Source organism: Cimex lectularius, unplaced genomic scaffold (genome assembly GCF_000648675.2).
Source record: "Cimex lectularius strain Harlan isolate CLEC.00 unplaced genomic scaffold, Clec_2.1 scaffold113, whole genome shotgun sequence".
Taxonomy (NCBI): Eukaryota; Metazoa; Arthropoda; class Insecta; order Hemiptera; family Cimicidae; genus Cimex; species Cimex lectularius.
This window is the reverse complement of record NW_019392858.1, coordinates 891510-913447: the sequence shown is the minus strand read 5'-3', so window position 1 is coordinate 913447 and position 21938 is coordinate 891510. Positions and strand designations below refer to the sequence as shown.

General features: G+C 31.5%; 1 protein-coding gene across 1 annotated transcript in view; it reads right to left on the bottom strand.

Annotated features, from left to right (window-relative positions):
* Positions 1 to 20821, bottom strand: part of LOC106667111 (arrestin domain-containing protein 17-like) — a 64687-nt gene extending 43866 nt beyond the window's left edge. Inside the window, exons 1-2 of the mRNA XM_014394820.2 lie at positions 20612 to 20821; positions 1805 to 1893 (exon numbers count right to left, since the gene is read on the bottom strand). The gene's annotated coding sequence lies outside the window, so the exon portion shown is untranslated. The remainder of the gene's footprint in view (positions 1 to 1804; positions 1894 to 20611) is intronic.
* Positions 20822 to 21938: the final 1117 nt, after the last annotated feature.

Genomic DNA, 21938 nt, shown 5'->3' with positions numbered 1-21938 from the left:
GCATATTTTGTTTTAAACTGCAGCCATTTGAGCGTCTTGACCTGGTTACTGACTCTCTGATTTCAGATATATACTACGTTGATATTCTAGAATGCTAGTCTCTCGTTTGTACCTCAGGATGTCAAATACAGAATAAAAACAAAACATACAATACATATATATACATCACCAAAAAAATAGATGTCTGGTCACATTCACTCTCCCAGAGTACTCGATATTCCTCAGGGAGGGGGGGTTATAAGCAACCCCTTCCTTTCACGCTAATAAATTACATTCATTACAATAAATTTACAGAAACACAACACTCGATAGAAATATAGAGGTCTTCTATTTCATTCACATTCACTCCCACAGAGTATTCGATATTCCTCGGGGATGGATTGAACTCTCTCCACTCTCGCTAATAACTTACTTTTACTCTCCAGACGTCACAAACTCACCCCAGAGTACTCGATATTCAACGGGGCGGGGTTAAATCACCACTTCCTTTCATGCTAATAAATTACATTAATTCCAATAAATTAGCATAAGTCAAACACAGACGCAACACAAACACATAAAACTATATACATTTAAAAATCCCTATAGCCCTGAAGTACCCGAACAGCGGTCTGTTCCCGCTGCCGTGCCTCAAGACTACGCACAGGTCCGATCATATTCGAACATAGTATCTATAAACGTCGAGCCTTCTGCAATTAAAGAGGTGCTCGACCGTTATTCTATCCTTACATAACGGGCACCTACGGGGTCGCTTTCCGGCCAGAAGGTGCCGATGCTTTATTCTTGTATGACCTATGCGTAGTCTTGTCAGTATGGCCTTTTCCCTCTTCGAACCGTTCTCCGTGGACCAGGGACCGACTTCTTTCTTACCCTGCAACAGTTTGGCAGGTTATTTCTATTTCTTCAAGCCCAGAGGTTTTCCCATTCTCTTTTTACAGAGTTTGAAATTAGTAGTTTTAGGTCTGCTGGGCATAATTAAAGTACTAAAAATAAAAAATAAAGCTAAAGCCAATTTTCCGTAAAAATTACCAGCTTCAAACATGTTGACGGCAGTTTAAATAGCTTTGCACAAAATGGACTCTATAAGCAGGAGAATTAATATTTCATCAAGGCTATTTTTTTATTGTCACTTCTAGTTTTCCATACAGAGAGAGAGAGAGTGAGAGAGAGAGAGAGAGAGAGAGAGAGAGAGAGAGAGAGAGAGATACTAGATTTCCTGGCACCTTCCCACAAACAGGCTGAAATACAGGCAAGGTTAATACTTTCTTTGCTGATTCAGCACAGACCTCTTAATCGGTAAAGTATGAAAGTTAGTTGGGTAGAAAGTTTTTAGAGCTGCTTAAAAAATAGAAAAAATTAATAAATATTTTACTGTTATTTTAAATATGTTATTCCGTTATAAAATTGCGTTCTATTTAATGTTTTTTTATACGGTTCTACTGTATTATCATTTAAGTTTGTATAATTAATTTTCTATTTAATTCCACAAAAAAATTTTTGATTTCACAATGAAAATTAGTAATATTTTTGTATAAAATTACAAATATGAGCCTATTAATAAAAGTTAAACACTAAAATACTGATTATCATCTAGTAAAAAGGAGGTCATTAAGTTTCTATCATTTATGGCCTTACGTGAAAACACATTTATCAAATAAATGGTCCTCTGTTATCTTTGAACTGTCATCACGCTAATAAAACAAAACCTCATAGTTGAAATCAATTTAAAAGATAACAGGGGCGTTCGTTTAAAACTGATATTTTCATGTCTTTTAAGGATATTTTTAAAATTATTGTCTCAAACCATTTGAGGATTGATGGACTTTTCAGGATCTTCCTGTCATTTTGGCATGCCCGAATCCGTGGATCTTATCGAGTCATTTGAGGCCGCATCTGAAATAGAGAACAAAATCTCGTTAATAAAACTTTACCAATGTCTGATCTGGATTAGATAAATTAACTATTGAAATGCATAATTTTTGATCTAGAGACTAGAGAAGAAAATGTTTTATAACAAGAAACAAAGTTGATATTCGTTCTTGTCATCCCAAAAACTCCCTTGTTACAAAACTTTGAGAAAATAATTCTCACTTTGTAACGGCTCCATTAGTATACAGGAAATTTTTAAAGGTTTAGTACCCTATAAAATACGCCTAAGAACCTCCGCAAATAGATTGAAACGGAGATATTTAAAAAATCCATATTTACTAAAAAAATATGTCAATTTTTTTAAATATTTTTTTCCCCTGCTAGTTACTAACATCACCCATTAACAAAAAAAGCTCGGACATGTGTCTAACATTTTTTGACTTATTATCACCAAAAATATGTTACACTAAAATTAGTAATCCCACAATCTGAAATCTTCCATATTTGGTCAATATATTCAAATTCGATTTTGGGAGAAATCAGGAATTCTAGGATAACCTTAATACAATATGTTGGCCCATCATCGGATCTGTGCGTAGTCTTGGGGCACGGCAGTGGGCACAGATCGCAGTTCCGTTACCTCAGGGCTATAGGGATTTTAAAATGTGTACAGTGTTTGTGTGTGTTTGAGTTGTGTCAGTGTTTAGCATGAAAGGAATGAGTTATTTAACCCCGCCCCGAGGAATATGGAGTACCCTGGGGGACAGAATGTGACCAGACTTCTATGTTTGTGGTTCTGTACACATATACATGCGTATTGTATGTTTTGTATCTATTCTGTAGTTGACAACCTGAGGTTTTCCCTACCATTGTTGTATACATATAAAAAGCAGAAATTCAGTAACCAGATCAAGATGTTCGCATGGCTGCAGTTTACAACAAAATACTCGTGAAAGACCAGAAAAAGAAAGAAAACACACAGAGGGGCGGCGGCGATTACCTCAGCTGTCTGCACAAAAATCTCCTAATTATANTGCCTGCTCATAAATCTCCTATTATTATTGTGTATATATATTTTTTTCAGAATATATATCCAGAAAATTCCTATATATATATATATATATATATATATATATAGGAAAACACACAGCGGGGCGGCGTTGACCTCAGCTGCCTGCTCTCATATATATATATATATGAGATTCAGATCTGTTGGTTGAATCATGCAATTTGGTACAGTAAATTCCAAATTCATTCAATTTAACTCAAAAAGCCCAAAATAGTGTTAAATGAAAAAATAATGTTTGAGCATATAATTTCTTAAACTCGTGATGTAGGTTTATTGATTAGTTTGTAGCCCATTATAGGGAATGACCCTCCTAATTGGTGCAGTCACATTACAATATCTAAAATTAAGTGATACAAATAGATAATAAATAGATTACTTTATAACAAAATCAACAACCTTAAGTATAATCATGAGGACAAGTATTTAAGTATTTCGTTTTTCAAAACATTATATATAACCATATTGTATAACATATTACAGACAAATAACCATATAACCATATTACAGATTATATTTGTAGCCTTTTGTATGTAAACCATTGAACGAAATTTGCCGTAATAAGTTCTATGAAATTGGTTGTAAAAACTTTGTCGCTGATTATGAGTAGGGGCAGGGAGATATATCTGACTGAGAAGTTGTGGACAGGAGAAATGGTCGCCTTTCATAAGAAACACAACTCCATCAACAGAGGGCGATTCAAGGGAGAACATTTCGCACAGTTTCAACTGTACGTCATGCTCGTTATGATCCCACTGATGTCCTTGGTTGTAAATTAGGTACTTAATAAATTTCCTCTCTTCACCATCAAGTAGATTAATCTTACAATTTGACTGAACGCTCCACGGATACATACCAAGACACATTACTCAAATATGCTCTGAACCACTCCAAAATATAGATGTTTTAATGGTAGATTAGAAGGCACTACATTTAAGGAAAAAATGTGTTATAAACTAAAGATCTCGTTTTTGTCCATGGCATTTGATTCAAAAGGCAAAAGGTGCAAAATTAATACACGTTTTAAAAATTTGTTTTATTTTCGCAGGGCTTTTCATGTAAACAAAACTAAATCCTCAAATCTCATTTATGGATAATAATAAACATCTTTCAATTAATTGTTTTTTAGTTAAGATAAAAAAGTCAGTGACACGAGCGGGATTCGAACCCACGACCTTCGGCTTGATATGGGGGGTTGAGATGGGAAGTTAGTGTCCGAGTGGATCGAGGTCACGATAGCTCAAATGGTAGAGCAGCGGCGTATCTAGCCGAAGATCGTGGGTTCGAATCCCGCTCGTGATACTGACGTTTTTATCTCAACTAAAAACCTATTTAATTGAAAGTTATTTTAATCCTTTTAACTGTTAGCTTTTATACAAAGCATTTTCGTTTTTTGGTGGGAGGGGGAGAGGAACATTAGCGAATGAACTGTGCAGCGATGGTTTCAGAGATTTCATCTTGAAGATTTCGATCTTGAAAAGAGAGAAGGTCTCGGTAGGCCTTCTGTTGTGGACGACGACCAACTTAAAACGTCTAGGAATATGAAGAAATAAGGAATAAAGAAAAAACAAACACCAGACGTACACCAACACCCTCTCCAATTTATTAATGGTAATCAAAACACAAAGTAAATTTTTCTTAAGGTCCTTTCCCAGGAACAAACCTTATATGAGCGGACTTAGAGAAAATTTAATAATATAGTGATCCGGTTCCGGCAAAAGCTGGTCAATCACTCCTGCTCCCCAATTTATTTATTTACCTCTCCGGTTCATCTTATCAGTGTGTCCCGGCTAGACCCATGACAATGATTTATGCATAGATAAATTTTAAAAAATCAATTGTGCTAATGTACATTTCCATTTTTTTTTAGGTATTTTACCTTGGAGTTGAATGCAATTTATTTTTGTTTCATAGTTCACTTTGATGTAAAAGGTGGCAACTAATCCCTTTTGTGTGTTTTTATTGGACTTTTAGGTTATTAAATTTACGTTTTTGCACATTGGGAGTTTTATTAACTGTCCTTTTTTCTGTTCTTTACTGCTCCTTGGAATACACACTCTCCAATCGTGAATTAAGCTAGTTCAAAATAGAAATAATTACACGTTAAATGTGTTCAAATAAATGTTTAAGTCTCCACATTCCCTATTTTTAATTAATTACAACAATAACATAATTTTATTATTTTACGAGATGATTATTTACTTTACTTTGGAGAATTATCTTCCTCTTGTCACCCTTTCTATAAGTTTATTATTAAATGATGACCAGCCAACACGTTCTACCTGAGTTGGTGTTATTACAGACTAAATGATCTCCCTTGGGTCTCTGACAAATTCCGAGGCTGGCGCGCCGATGTGCCACAAAGCGCTTTCCCTTGGGTTTTAGCACGTTCCCTCGAGACGTGAAGTGCAGCTTTATTAGTAGCCGGTCACATAGAGACACTAAACGTTGATGCAATTATCAATATACTAGAAAGAGGTTTTTAGTGAAAAATCGTTGATTTTCATGAGCATATAGTTCAACACATTGATAGATACAGGATAAAATTTAGATTTTTTTTTAAGGTCAACAGAATTTTCAACAAATACAAAAAAGTCACATATTACAAAATATTAATTTTAACCTCAAAAAGATTGGTCAAATGCTGGCTTTGAAAAGCCATACCAATAAAGCCACAATCACAAATAAATAAAAAAGTTCGATTTTAGAGAACTAGACAAGAATGAAAAAAAATGAAAAACTTTGAAAAGTACTATTAATTGTAAGTGCTCAACTACAACATCTCAAGATTTGAGGAATTTTGTGTTTTCTTACAAAACAGCTTCATAAGTTACATAACTAATGCTGAACCGGCATTATTTGGGTCCTTCTCCATTTGCGGGTTTATTGAACAACCCAAACGCTTTTCGGCATGACGCCATATTCAGTGAGGAACTGTTTGTCACTTTGCCTGAGTATGGCGACACCAAATCTTGGCCCTCTGCAGCAGAGTATATTCGAGTACTACCCCAATTAATGACACAATGCCGATTCTGCTTGTTCACCGTCGCGTAGACCAACATCCAGCATCAACTCTAAGTTACAATAGATAGCGTTTTTAAAAAAATGTAGATCAATCGAAATGATCGAAATTCAGCTCCTAATCTGTTGAACATACTTCGCGTATAAGACACGTTACACACGCTGAAAATTCGCGATAAAAAAAACTCTTTAACAGTTGTCCATTTTTCTGATTATATGACGATACTAAAAATAAGCAAGCACAAACTCGAGCTAAGATGTCAGTTTTCTACTCAGTCAGTTTTACTACTAAAAATTACAGCCGCAAATTGAGAAAAGTCTGAGCAAAATCATCACACACAATCTAAGACGGACGAAAATACATACTTTTATTTATAAAATTACAATAATTAACAAGCTTTAATTATGGATTTATTGTTTGCCTTAACTAGAATCTGTTTTAAATAAAATGGCTGGAAAATAAGGGAGTCGGTGGCCGCAGCAGGTAAGACGTTGACACGGCGGTCATCACTATAAGAATAAGGTCCCAGGTTCGATTCCAGCGGCTTCCAACTTACTTATAAATGTTTTTGTATTTTTTAACATTGACATACCGGGGGTTGATATGAACTCCTTTTTAAAATATTTGATTATTTAATTAAACATAAATAAATAAATAAAATATGAATACGTACAAAATATATATGTAAACATACCTATGTAAAAATAAATATTTATATACTACTCCAAATGAGACCAAGTTTGGAAACATTTTCAAAAACTTGATGTTTTAATTTAAAAAAGTAAGACCAAGAACATTAAATTTGGTTGCGTATTTCCGGAGGAATTCCAATTCAAATGCAGGGAAATATTTCATACTTTAAATGATGTTCAAACAAAAATAAATATTTTCGAAGTCTAGTTACAGTTTTGTGAAATGAAACAATCTAATTGTTTTTTGTGTCATTTTTATGTCAAAAAATCTAGTTTTTGAAAATGTATCCAACCGACGTACTTCTTATTTTGGAAAATAAAGTCGATTTCCTATTACTGTAACGTCAAAAAATGTTTAGGCCACTTATGTTAGATCCCTGGGAAAAAGGGTGTCGCATTGAAAAAGAGACCCCTTGTATATAGGGGTGAAAAAATATACATAGAAAGAAAGATTACTTCTAAAATTCACTAAGATTTTAACAGTCGTTAATCGTAAATTAAATAGTTGCTCTAGTTAATAGACATTCACTTATATCTAAGTATAATACATCGCTCTGCTCGTTTTACTTAAGAACGATCTGAGATATGCAAATTATCCTTTACACATCGATTACACTTGACTCTCGGCGGTCACGTTCTAGTTCATACTGCTACAATATTATTTGGTTTTATAGCTGAATGTTTTTTACCAATAAAAAAATCATAGTTTTCATTCAAAACTAATGGAATAATAAGATACCTAATAAAACGGTTAGATTTCAATGGGTTAACAAATACATACATATAGCAAATATATAAGTTTTATGTCATAGATAAACATCTGTATTTTTATGTCCATACATTAGTATTCAATAAAATAACCTAATAGTTATATCATTCAATCAATTAATCTTTTTATGAAAGGTTTTGGTTGAAATGAAGAAGCTAGTGCCACGAGTGGGATTCGAACCCACGGATCTAATAGTTACCAAATATCAATAAATTACCATTACTCTTATAGTAAAACTAGCAATAAGCAGGAAAATTTATTTTTGTTTTACCCCATTAAAACAAATACATAGCAAAAAATATATTTGTATCAATAATCAGTTTAATATTTTAACTATAGTTTTTTTGTTTGTAACTTAGAAATATAACCTTTTTTATTCGTATTGCTTTGAAATTTAATTCTTATAACTTAATATTTTCTTAAATAAGTTGTTACTAAAACACCTGAAGCAGTGGTTGAAAAGCCACAGTATATCAGAATTGTCACATTCATTTTGTCCAACCACTTGCAATTTGGCTAGTACCGATCATATATCATCTATCCTCACTGTGCTGGTCTGTCAGATATATTTCGGCTTTTCCTCATCTTCAGTATTGGGTCTGAGCGATTTTTCTGAAGTAAAAGTCAATGATGAAACAGGCCTAGGATAGGCAGACAAAAATTATTAGTAACAGCCAAATTATAAATCACCTCGCCGGCCAGAAGAATCTCACTATTTAATATTAAATTTTGGTAATAGTTTTATTTCAAAAAGTAGCAATCATAACAATTATTTTTTATATCAGTTTACTTTCACCTATTTTTATGTGATTTATTACACACTGTTATTTTTCAAGCATAAACAAAAAATCCATAATTTGGAAGAGATAAAGGGCTTATTGTCAGTATAAACATTGATAAGTAAACCAAATAGGAAAAGTTGTAACGGCCCTTACGGTCTGTAAGTGGTGCATTATGTGTAAGTGCCCAGTAAAAAAGTGTAAACAGACTGAGTAGAACCTTAGGCCTTTAATTCAAAAGCACCGCCGTCATAAAACCCTTTATAACAATTATGCAAATGGCAACAAAAAGACGTGAAAAGCAGGGCAACCCTATTTGTCTGTTGTTTCCGGCAGCATACATCTCCCCAGCATACAATAACAACTACATATATGAAGCACAGGAAACTTTTTGACACTTTGAACTTTGTTAATATTTGAAGTGTATGCATAGCTCGTACACATAACAACTGGTTTAAAGTTTATGTTTCTTGTTTTTGCACGAGAAACCTCTAGTTCCGAAGCAAAACAGTTCTTACACTTCAATTGTTAAAAAACAGTTCTTAATTATATGCAAAAATATGTAATTATTATTCGTAATTATAAGTATTAAGTTATAAAATTTTAAGTATTAAGTATTTATAGAAAGTTTTATTATTTTCAGTTTACTTGTTTGATATATAACAAACAACAATTTATTTATTTTTTTATATACAAAGTCTGCAAAGTCAGTAGACATTTACAGGTTACTTAGCATTATGCAAACAATCAATTTTCCCAAACATCTTTCAACATCGCGCGTATCACCAAATTCAATTATAATTCATATGAAAACATTAATTATTCATTTACAGACTCGCGTGAATAAAGCAGCACGGCGTCGTTAGCGTTTAATTAATGATTGTTAGGAAGTAACCGGCATGCACGAGGTCGGTTATTTCATGACATGAACACTAATGTAGTTTGGAAGATTCGTTAAGACAATTTTTCTGAATGCTCTAAAGTCTATTACCTTCGAATATGTCATCAAGTTGATTAAACATGTTTAAAAAAATGTCGTAACCTTTCTAAATTAATTAAACGTATAACAAAATTATCAGTTAAACGAAACGAAGCAGGATATCATTTTCTGTAATTAACATTATTACGTACCCCACTGGAGAAATAATGGCTGTCTATTTTATAAATGGTGATTAAACAATTAAACTTGGAGAATAAAACTAAAACTGATTAAAGAATAGTATTAAATTAAACAAAAAAGTTATTCATGTGTGCATTTTAAAACGCAGATAACTTTCACATGATTAAAACTTTGGTCAATCCGTTTTTCAAGCAATTGGTCGCCAATAAGCTGAAGTGAAAAACACAACTTTCTAGACTGGAATTTTTTTAATTTGTACTTGGACGACTTTGTCAAGTAGGACATAGATTTGCGTCCAGATTAACGAAAATGTAAGAAAGCCCTATATTGATGTTGACGCGCTCAGCTTGATAGAAGGTAACTAGCTGGGCTTAACGGACAGGGATAAGTGATCTGAGAGGGCCCTAATCCATAATTGATTAACGGGTTAGTCAGCTGTCTTCCTCAGAATGGACTAGAGGATGTTCTAGGTTATAAATTAAACACCCTTAAAAAACGCTAATTGCAGGATGATTGGAGGAGAAATTTAAATATATATTACTTACTTTTTAAAATATTTAACAACTTTAAATACCAATAAGAGGTTTTAGTTTAAATATAAACGTAAATTCTAAAATGAAATGGGTTCGAGCAAACTGATTGCTTTCAAAATAAAATATAGAACTATAACGTTAAATCATTTAAAATTTATGAAATAGTTATTGGTGTTTTAATGATGTCAAAGATGATATTAATGACAAAAGAGGAGAAAAATGCCTTTGCGTAATGTAATAAGTTTCTTTTAAATAGCCTCGCTATTTTTTTATTTTGAATAAGTTATAAATAAAAATAAGTAATACTTGATATCAGTAATAAAAAGAAACATAGTTCCATTGCAATACAGATCAATTAGGGGTTACATTATTTAAATATGATTGTTAATGATGTAATCCTATTAATAAGTGTTTTCTTTTTTAGTAGAAAATAAAATAAAAATTCGTTTTTTGTCCTATTTTCTATTTTTAGTTAAATTCTTCTTTTATTCATTTTCATGACATTCAATTCGTTTAAAAGATTTGATATTTTGAAATTTTGTAAAGTGTCTATTTTTAATTAAATTCTTCTTTTATTCATTTTCATGACATTCAATTCGTTTAAACGATTTGATATTTTGAAATTTTTTTTGCTGCTGAACATTCTTGATTATAGTCGATAGATGTCCTACAAATTTTTTGTATGCCAGTGATTTATCCACTACGGTAATCGGCAAGGAAGATTCCGGTCGACCGAAAGGACTTCAAATACGCAACCTGTGCGTTTTTATATTTAAATGATTATTCGGAGATCGTGGGAAGCGGTCTGGTGTGACTCGGTTTTAGAAAAACATTTTCTTTATCGTGCCAACGTTTCGATCTTTATTAAGATCTTTCCTGGGATTTATAAACGTTGTTTAAATTTTACAAATTCATGTCGGAGGTGAGAAAAAATAAATCCCAGGCTTTTAAGATGATCTCAATAAATGTCGAAACGTTAGCACCATAAAGAAAATGTTTTTCTAAAACGTAAGTCACACCAACCTCCGAATAATCATTGACTAACGGTCACTAAACACCACAAATTTATTAGTTATTTATAATATTATCTTAAGATGATTGAGCCTGCTGAATATGTCTGCAAAATAAATTTTTATTCCAGAACAACTTTGGAAAATAAAGTTCTAGCACAAGAGAAACATAATGGTGGAAAAATATAAGCAATTTATTTATTCGTTTTATTGTTTTATTTGTTTGTGTTAATAGTACTTAGTAGTATTTTTAGTAATATAAATTATATTTGGTGTGTTATTTATTTGTAAAATATCTGTATGTGTATTCGTCATTTGGCCCTTTAGTTATATTTATGCTTACATAAACAGTATTATTTTGGTCATGTATTTAATTTCTACTTGTTTTTTGTTTGTGAAACATCTTTCTAAAATATATTTGAATCTGTAGGACAGACAAAGTTTGGGATTTTTATACGATTGATCAGCATTTGAACACAGTCGGCCTCACTTTATTAAATATCGTATCGTATTCCAGCCAGTCAAGGTCTGGGGTTTCTGAGTTCGATAAAAAAGAAACGGTCCCCTTGGTGATGAACAAACGGAATTTCAAATATCACTCGCAGCCATGGGATATAGCTAATTAATGTAAATTTAGAACGATTTTGCATAGGGACAATAAATCCTCAGAGAATAATTTAGATCGTACGAAAAGATTCAATCAAAAATGTAATTATGTAAACTTACAAATGAAATCGATTCTGGTTTATTATTCAAACTAATCTTTAAAATTAAAGGACTTGACAATAATAATAACAGTGCTAATACAAAAAAACAAAATATTTTTTTCAGATATACTCTTGGTGTTTTAGGGTTTTCAAAAAACTTTCATTTAACAAGATTATGCCAATAAACGTTATACCAATAAAAGTAACAAGAGTTTATACGTTAATAATTGAACTCACTCACTTCTGTTATGACCCCGCGAGTTTACATTATTAAATTTGGTCATAACTGATCATTTTGTTCTGCCTATCCTTGCTTTGTTGGTGTCGTTAAACAGTTCAAATAAAATTTACATGTTGAAATCTTAATAGACCAACTCAACGAGGATAGGAAAACTTACCGGTAACGACTAATTTAATCCAATTTAACTTTAATCATTTTCTAACTAGGTAGAGTTTTTTTTTTTTTTTAATTTGACCTTAAAGAATTTTATCGGTTATAGTCGATTAATTAGGATAGTTGGAATTCTTTTAAAATTGTTAACTAGCTCCAAAATGGTTCCCTTCTCTATTTTAATCAAAATTCAAACAAATATTATCTATAAGTGTTTATCATGCTTAGGAAATCGGTGTAATTATTTTTTACTGATAATTTCGACGACTGCCATTCTTCCTGATTGGTATTCCTAGTGCAAGCTCTAACATCATTTTTCTCAAACGTTTGTGGATCGATTTTTATTGTTGATAATTCGTTTTTAAGAAATTGTCAAGTGCATTTTATAACCAAAATCAAACATTATTTCCATTTAAAAATGTTAATTTCTGGCAAATAATTTTGCTATTTTGTGTATTTTCTTATAGAAATATTTTATATATTTTAATGATATATATGTCGTTAAAAAGCTTTTTTTTCTCTTCTTTGTAGTGGTCTATTTGACAATAAATCTCTTCTAACCCTTTTTGAATTACAGCCGTTTCAATCAGATATTCCGAGAACGAAAAATCAGGGGTCAAAACATCGATAAATTTAAATTCAAATAAAAATTTATATTTAGATGTCTCTAGAGGTGCTAAAACGAAATTCCATATTAGTTTCACATAATAAAATTTATGACCTAGTTTACTTGAAAAATATTTGGTTTTAAAAAATTTTTGGTTATTGATAAACTTTGATAGCTTTTAGTATATTTTATTGCAAACTACTTAAAAAATGAATCGTGCTGTAAAACGATATATTCATATAAATACAAAGTTCAATTGTTGGGCTAAGTAAGTAACCTTGGCAAACCCCTTCTTCTCTCTTTAAAAATTTGATGAATTATCAGTCAAGGGGTAGAATAAAAAACAATTCCAACTTTGCAAAGATCTCGACCCGGGCTTCAAGGTCATCAGGGTCTATATTTTCCAACAATTAACAACAATTAATTAACAGTTATTTTATAAAAACATTTACTCCTTTTTGGCACAGGTGAATACTTACTATGCCCGGGTCGAAATTTCGACAAAGTTGGAATTTTGTATACATGAAACTAAACTTCTCTTCGATAATTTTAAAAATTCGGAGGTTTTTTCACTCCTCCCTCAGGATAAGATGCCAATATGTAATAACCTGAAAATTATTTATCTATTATCTTGCCTATTATTTTGTTTATTAAAATTAATAGTTTTCGATGAACCGTATCACTTATTTATATATCCATCTATTTTCTGCTTTTATAATTTTGAAAGTAAAATATCTTTGAAACAAACTTTTGACTTTGAAAAATTGTGGTTTAGATAAGTTGAAAACTGAATCACGAGGAATTGTGGCGTTTGATTATCAAGAAATAGATCATTTTTTACGAATCTCATTAGTTCATTGCTTTTTTGCTCAATTCCGAAGGCAACTACTAAAATGATAATTTTCAAATTAAACACAAGTCTTAATATTACTGTTTATTAAGAAATTGTACTACACTATTCTACTACTTTATTCTCACACGTATTTCAGGGTATTTATTTTAACGGCATTTTTATAAATATTTGAAATACTCAGTCTCCTCCAATTAAGAAACGATTCTTTGAAAAAAAAAAAAAAAAAAAAAAAAAAAAAAAAAAAAAAAAAAAAAAAAAAAAAAAAAAAAGCGCATCTTATTTAACTAAGAATAAAAATGTTCTTTACAATTTAAACAAGGTCTAAAGATGGATGAAAATGTAGGTTAGCAGCTGTTTTGCAGAGTTGCGTGAGGATGAAGTGTCTATTAGTAGTAAAAACGCTACGCTATCACAAACTTGATCGAAATGATGAATATTTAACCCATTTAAAACGCAAATAAAGATAGTAAAAGAAGTTCGGTTTACTTAAGACGAGCTTTTATAATGGAACGGATTTGTCGACATGATCTACGCATTATTTCGTAGAAGTTGAATGAAAACGGAAAAGTTTCATTTTTATCTTAAATATAAGATCTACGCTGAAATGGAAATCAAGATTATAATAATGGCGTGCAATACAAATTGTTTCAAATTACAAATATTTTTAAACAATCGATAACGAAACTCTCGACAACATACAAAAACAGACAAATTGAGGAAAATTGGCGAATGTACTTATCATTGAACTAACTTATCTTCCGAATCAAACTTAGAACTAAATGAATCGATTTTTCTCTCTTACCACTGCTACTTTAAAGCGAATTGTTCAAACACGTATTTTTTTAAGCCGGTTTTGTTACAAAATTGATTAAGGAATTGAAAGAGGTAGCTGTTACAAACCAAAATAGTCTTGTAATCAAAATATACACAATAACAAAAATATACACTGCTCATCCTACAGTCAATTCCACGATACAATGGGACAATACATATGCTTTACCTAGAGACTGTACACCATACTCCCTAAATAGTAAAACAATAAATAGTTTATAAATAGCATAATATAACAATGAATTGGTTATTTTTGTATTTTCCCTACTCAACTTTTGTATTTTGATGTTATATTTTACTATTGGCCACTGTATTTTATTAAAAATCGGTAATTGCACTATTCAATGGAACAGTACATACGTTTTAAAAAGATAACGATAAACCGAGCTCCATAAATGGTAAACAAAAAAACTGTTTATAAATAGCATAATATAAAAGCGAATTGGTTATACTTATCTTTTCCCTATTTCAAGTTTTTTTATATTTTGTTATATATTTCTATCAATCACGAAATTTATTGTATATCATTCATAATTTATGTACTTTAATATCTACGATACCACAAAAAGCGTAAAGTTTGTTAAAAATAGAAAAAATATTTCTTAACTCAAATTTTTTATGTGCGGTGATTAGTGACCGTTAATCGATAATTATTCAGAAATCGTGAGATGCGGTCTGGTGTGATGTAGGTTTCAGAAAAACATTTTCTTTATCGTGCCAACGTTTCGATCTTTATTGAGCCCTGAAGATGATCTCAACAAAGATCGAAACGTTGGCACGATAAAGAAAATGTTTTTCTGAAACGTACATCACACCAGACCGCATCTCACGATTTCTGAATTATTATCAAATTTTTTACTAAAATGTTTTAAATTCTCTTGGAAAGTCACCGAATAGTTATGACTTTATTTTATACTACAAACTACCCTTCACGGCATAACCGTGATCTCCTTCAACAAATCAGAATTAAATGTATAAATAGAAAAATGTGTTGTTGTTTTTTGTTTTTTTTTTCATTTTAGTCTTATTTGTCTCACTTACAGTAATATAGAAACCAAAGTTTGTTGAAATAGGTTTAAAGAAGATATATTAAACTATCTGACATTGGTAATAACTTGAAAAGGGATAAAATCAATAAAAGTTATGAAACTTTAAGTGGAACATCGGACATTGGAGAAAAAATTATCCCTGCCTAATCCAGCCCAAAAATGTAAATTTTTTATTTATTTTTTGATCGTTACCAATTATTTATAGGCCTGACGATCCTCGCTGGATTAGTCTCCACACGCGTTCGGCATTTCGCCGTCTTCAATGTTTTTTGGTTTGTTTTTTTGTATTTTTTAAAAGTTTTTTATTGCTTCAAAAATTCGCAACTAAAAGCCTTTAAAGGATAACTATATATGTATCTTTTTCAACATTTTTTGACCTAGTAATTCTAAAAGAATTGGTGCACGTCAGGTTAGGACCCTTACTTACGAAATATTCTTAAATTCGGTTTTAAAAGTATCTAGATTTGTGTGCGTGTGTGTGGTGTGTGTCACACATTAAAACATTGAAAATAAAAATAGTATTGTTGAATAAATGAATTTGGCCGAGTGGATGAAGGTTTTACAGTTGTAACTTAATTTAAAACCTGCAACAAGCAATTTTAGGAGAGAAGAAAACGGAATTTTAATAAAACAAATAATTTTCGCGTATTGCTATATCTTTAATGAGTATTTCTTACAGACCTGTTGTTTCATAATTTGTGGAAATCGTGAGGAGCGGTCAAGAATGAGGTCGTTTAGAAAAACACTTTTTCATTTTTTCCGACGTTTCGACCTTTATTCTGGTCAACATCAGGCCTGTGTAAATTACAAAACATATTGATTAGAAAAAATACAATTTAAGATGTAAATCTTCAATGTTTTTTGAATTTTTTTAACTTTTTTATTGCCTCAACAATTCGTAACTAAAAGCCTTTAAAGGATGTTCTATATAACTATTATGTATCTTTTTTCAACATTTTTCGACCTAGTAATTCCAAAATTGGTGCACACCAGGGGAGAACCCTTACTTACGAAATATTCTTAAATTCGGTTTTGAAAGCATCCACATTTGTGTGCGTGTGTGTGGTATGTGTGTCGCACTTTAAAACATTGAAAATAAAAATAGTATTGACTAAAATATTTATGCAAATCTGTCTTCATTTAATAAATCACTGTCTTTTGATTTAAACCTAACGAAACGTTACGTGTAATCAGATATACGAAAAATTCCAAGGTTTAGGTTTTGCATATGCAGGAAAACGCAAAAGGCGGAGTGGAACCTAATCCAACCTGAAGATTTAGATCTTTACGAATATAACGGTCACTTTTATAGTCCAAATCATTCTTCTTTGTATAAAGTTTGTACAAATTTAAACGCATGTGAAATAGCTTGAATTTATTTTTAAACAGTTCACCTTAAATCGTGTTGTTGTTGTTTTTTATTGATTCTTTCATGTTAGAAAAAATAAGTTTAGATTCACACAAAAAAAAATTGAAAATAGTTTAAATTAAAAATATACACATTTTTCAAATATGCATTCAACAGAGTCGGTATTTTTATAAATTTAACTTCAGTCGACAAAAAACTGTATTTGCATTAATTTACTTGTACAATTTCGTTAGTAAATTACACACAAACAAACAATTATCAACTTTAGTCATTTTTATTAAGTAATTTGGCAGTATACAGCTTGGATCAGTAACGACTAAATTACAGTTTCATTACCCTACACACCAAATAGAACAAAAAAGAATCGTTATGAAATGTAAAAAATAAAGGAATATATAAGAAATGAAATATGAATCTCACTATTACGAACACAATATTTAATGAATTTCTTTTGCCTGTTGTATTTCTCATAGTTTCAATTTTTTTTTATTAATTGTCACTAGAATTGTGGTCAAAAATTTGAATTTGATTACAAAAAAGTCTAAGAATAGAAAGGATTTCATTTTTGAAAATCACATTGTACCGTTAATACCGCAACTGCTGGTTTTTAACCTATCAAGTAAGAACAATATTAAAAAATACATTTCAGAGTTTGCATTTTAAGTGCGACAACAAATGAAATTAGCAGTAGCAAGCACAGTTTATACACTAATTAATGCCGTTTTGTATGACCTTGATAATTTTCAAAGTGAAATTGTTAACCTGTACAATGTGCTGCAAATGGTCGAGAAATAAAGGCAAAGCCCAAGTTCGTTACAAACTCAACAAATTTAACTTCAGGTGTTATTTTCTATTTTAATATTAGTCGTAATATTTTAAATTAACATTAACAAAAAGCCAAGGTCGACAGAGGGAAAGATTACAACAAAAATGTAATTCTCAACCCCTCCAAACAATTTTGTAATAATAATAATACTGTAATAATAGTAGAGCTGTAGTACATAATGAAGTAAAATTGTGTTGTTATAAAAAACACTGGCAAATACACCTTGTTCAAACATATCAGCCGATCATCTTTATTTATTAACGATATTGCCTAAGCAATAAAAATATCTTTTGTTATAAAACAGTTCCAGCTGTGAAATGTTTTTTGTGACATTTTATTTGTCCATATTCAAAAATAAGCACAAAATTTTAATTCAAATCTTGGCCGTTCCTGTCCTCATCCCTTTCTTTATAAAACAACAACTTAATGCCCCTGCAAAAAAGAACTTTCTAAAATCAAAATTTCAGACTCATTTTCTTCACTGATCCTTGGAATAATTTTTCCTTTTCGCCGAGGTTAGAAAATTTTAAGCTTTTCGTTCAAATTTTAAAAGGTTAACAATTATGAACCATTTATAATTATCTGCACTGAGAGACAAACAATATGGCCACACTCGTTTTTATTTTGCAATCGTCATAATTTTTATTTTTTATTGTTTACTGGATTCTTTTAAAGAGGAATATAAGATATAGCTAAATAAACAATTAAACTGAGTAAAACAGGAGGACAGTGTTGAAAATTCAATTCAGTAAGGAGTATTTCCTCCTCTTGCGTTGACCACCGCGTGCATTCGACGTGACATCGATTTTAAGAGGTTTTGAATGAAGTGCTGCGGAATATTTTCCTACTACTCCAACAGCGCCATTCTTAACGCCTGCAAATTATCTGGCATGACTGTGCGACTTTCACCTTTTTGATAACTCGTCCCAAACGTGTTCGATAGGGTATAAGTCGGCAATAGATGCTGACAGCTCCAAACATTGAATTGCAGCCGGTTCCCAGTTGTCACCAACCTAACTGTGTGGGGCCTTGCATTGCCATGCAAAACAATAAAACGGTTACCAATTAGAGGCATAAAAGGAACAACTTCTTCTGATAACACATCTTCAATATATCACGCAAATGATCGTAAACCCACGATGAAGATCAAGTTAGTGCGACCTTCCATGCCTGTCCAAACTATAACACCACCACCTCCATAGCTTCTAGGAATGAAAATGTTGTTCTCCTATTCTTCTCCAAACCCTCTCTCGGCCGTCAGAAGACCTCAGACAAAACCTTGACTCATCCGAAAACAAGAGTTTAGTCCCCTCTTGCTCAGACCAATTGACGTGATTTCTTCCGCAACCTAACCTGTTCTGAGCCTGAGAAGTTCTGGACCAGCGGCCTTTTCGCATATAGTCCAGCTTAGGAAAGTCTTCGCCTCACGGTGCGTACACTGACATTAACATTTCTAACTTTTTGAAATCGTTGCTTGACCTCAACAGCGGTAGAATGTCGATTACGGAGTTCATTGGAAACAATAAAACGATCATTTCTCTATAATGGACCCGATGACCACCTGGCCTTGTGGGTAACCTCCAGTATTTCGGTAGGGATGGAAAACCCTTCGGACAGTTGTTCTGGGAATGCCCTGGACACACACGCACAATGATGTGACTCTAGGCGAATCTTTATCACTTAAAAATCATCACTCAAACAAATTTGAAACTTAAAAATGGTACAACTTAAAAAAAAAGTATACACTAAAGCGTTAGAAAGAAGCATAACAGAAAAACCAACAAAGAAGAGATCTGTGTTTATTTACCTCTGATGCTTCAAAATGTACCAAAATGAAAGTTGTAAAATAATCAGTATAGGATTGTTTTAGAGATATTAAAAATATACTCTTAGATTGCTACGTTTTTTGCTTCTCAGTTTATAATGGAGTGATAAAATTAAAATGCTATAAAAATAGATCAACATGACTAGTACATTCTGTAACAATACTGTTATAGGAAAAACACATTTCTTTTAAAAATTACAATTATGACTAAAGTAGAATGTACAAATCATATTTTCATAGAATTTTAATTTTTAATTTAATTGGGCTTATTTTATCGGTACTTATAGTTTCATACTTCTAATAAAAAGAATATATTTCTTGAAATCTGGAAAGACTTGAGTGTTTTTCTTTCTATTTTGCCTCACCCCTCGACGTCTGTTTAATTATATATTTAAAGGCTAATCATTTCTATAGCATTTGTATTTTCAATTTTTAATACATAATTTTTTTGAAATGTTAGAAATAATGGCATAGTCGGTAAATTGGAAACAAACTTACGAAATTTAACTGCAAACCCATCTAGAAATTTACATAACTGTAACGTGTTTTCACCAATAGTGTGAACATTCTAGTCATTTTTAATGATTTTATGATTTTAATAGTAGAGTTTATTTTTCCCAGAACATACAGAATACATATAGAGTGTTTGTTAAGCAATGTTTATATTTCTGAGTTAGTTGTTCTCATGCTTATTTAAAAGTAAAAAACATACAGACAAGAAAGAATATTCTCTCGTAAATAAAATATGTGCATAACGTTTGTGTTTTAAGTATATTTGTCATTTTTTGCATGTGGGACAAATTCCCAGTGTAAACTTGAATACATAGATGTGGAAAATTCTTGACCCTTGTGATAGAAAAATTTGTCATTTGGTCAAATAATCCAATTTATGAGTGTTGGAGATTGTTTAAAAATTAAAAACAGTGAGGTGGTGATTCTTTATTGTCTCAGTGTATTAATGTAGGATCATTGAGAAATGTTCTGAGTGTTGGCAACTTTCTGATGAATTACGAAAGTAGAATAATTTTATTTTCTAACGTTCAATTTAGATGGAAAGTTTAAATCATTCCGAAGTCAAATAATTAAGGTTTGAGGTTCTGAAAGCTTCTGTAAAACAAGTATCTCCCTTGCAAGAGAAGCAAGAAGAAATTTCTGTTTGTTCGATGCCAATTAAAGGGATAGGCTTTGAAAAAAGGGACCAAGAACAAACTTAATTGACCTAATAAAACTGACAGCTCGATTAATTGGGTCACGACCGAATGCAAAAAGTAAATATTTGCACGAATCACTTACATTCAATATTGTGGAAATGCTCCAGTTATGAGATAGGTCGATGGTTCTGGTGACGACTGCACGCTAGCAAGGCTCGGTTTGCTCTGGTCAGCAACAGCCTGGTAGCGTGCCATTGCTTCTACCTTAATTACCATACCGTACGCTGTAGAAAAACTTCACCCCACCTCTCATCCAATCTGCATTATAACCGCATTACGAAGTTCCATCCGGCCTCCCCTGGGTTTTCAGACACGTCGTCAATTTGCTAATGGAAGAAGCGACGATTGCCGACGACAGGCCGTGCGTCCCGAACGCGTACGCAACTGTTTCGAGGTCAAGGGGAAAATCGTTCGTAACGTGCCTAAGGGCGATAAACCTTTCTTAAAAAGAAAAAAAATCGTTTATTCAACCCTTTCGGACGAAAACTTCAAATAATGCCAATGGGCGTTTCATTTTTATTCTTGAACTCAAGCAATTGTAAATATTTTATATACATTAGTTCTGAAAAAAGACCTAACGGTATTATAATTAAATTTTTGATCACTAGTCTTTAAACTTTAAAAAAAATACCCTTTATTCACTATCAATTTTATTTATAATCTACCACAAAATCTTGATTAAATTAAACTTTGTAATTTATAACCTTACTTAAAGCTAGATAAACTTGGTCAAACTTTTTTCGAGGATAGCTTTCCATCTTAAGATAAATCTCCTTACTTAAAAACTACAGGACTTCATTTATAAACACCATGTTAATTTTGTTTTTGCGCGTCCAGAACACACACAACACGCACAGAAATGGTGCTATTGTTAGAAACGTATTGCGGGATATGCAATAATAAAATATTTTTTTAAATGTTTAAAAAATAAAATTGCAAACAACTTTGTATTTAATTTTCTAATCAATTATCGTAATGTCATGGTTCAAAATCAATACTTTACGTTATGTAGTAACGTTATGCAACAATAAGTAAAAAAATTTCATGGTAGTAGATTAGAGAATGTATGAGTAGATAGTTTACGTACATTTATATCCTAGATAGATCTATAACCTAGTTATCAAAACAGTAAATAATGTTATATGGTACATGTATTTATGAGATATGTTGCACCCGCGCAAACACACATACACACATTGTACCTCATTACAAGGTGGATTATTGTTACTTGGTTTTCAAGGAAGGTTTTTTTATTAATTAAATAGAATTGCAAATTATTTGTTTTAAAGTATCCTTTTTCATTTCTTGTATATATTGTATAACTTTTAACTTAGTAAAAATTTTGTTTTGTATTTTACTTTTTGAAAATTGAAACAGTTTCATTGCAAATGTTTTGTAAGCTTTAAACA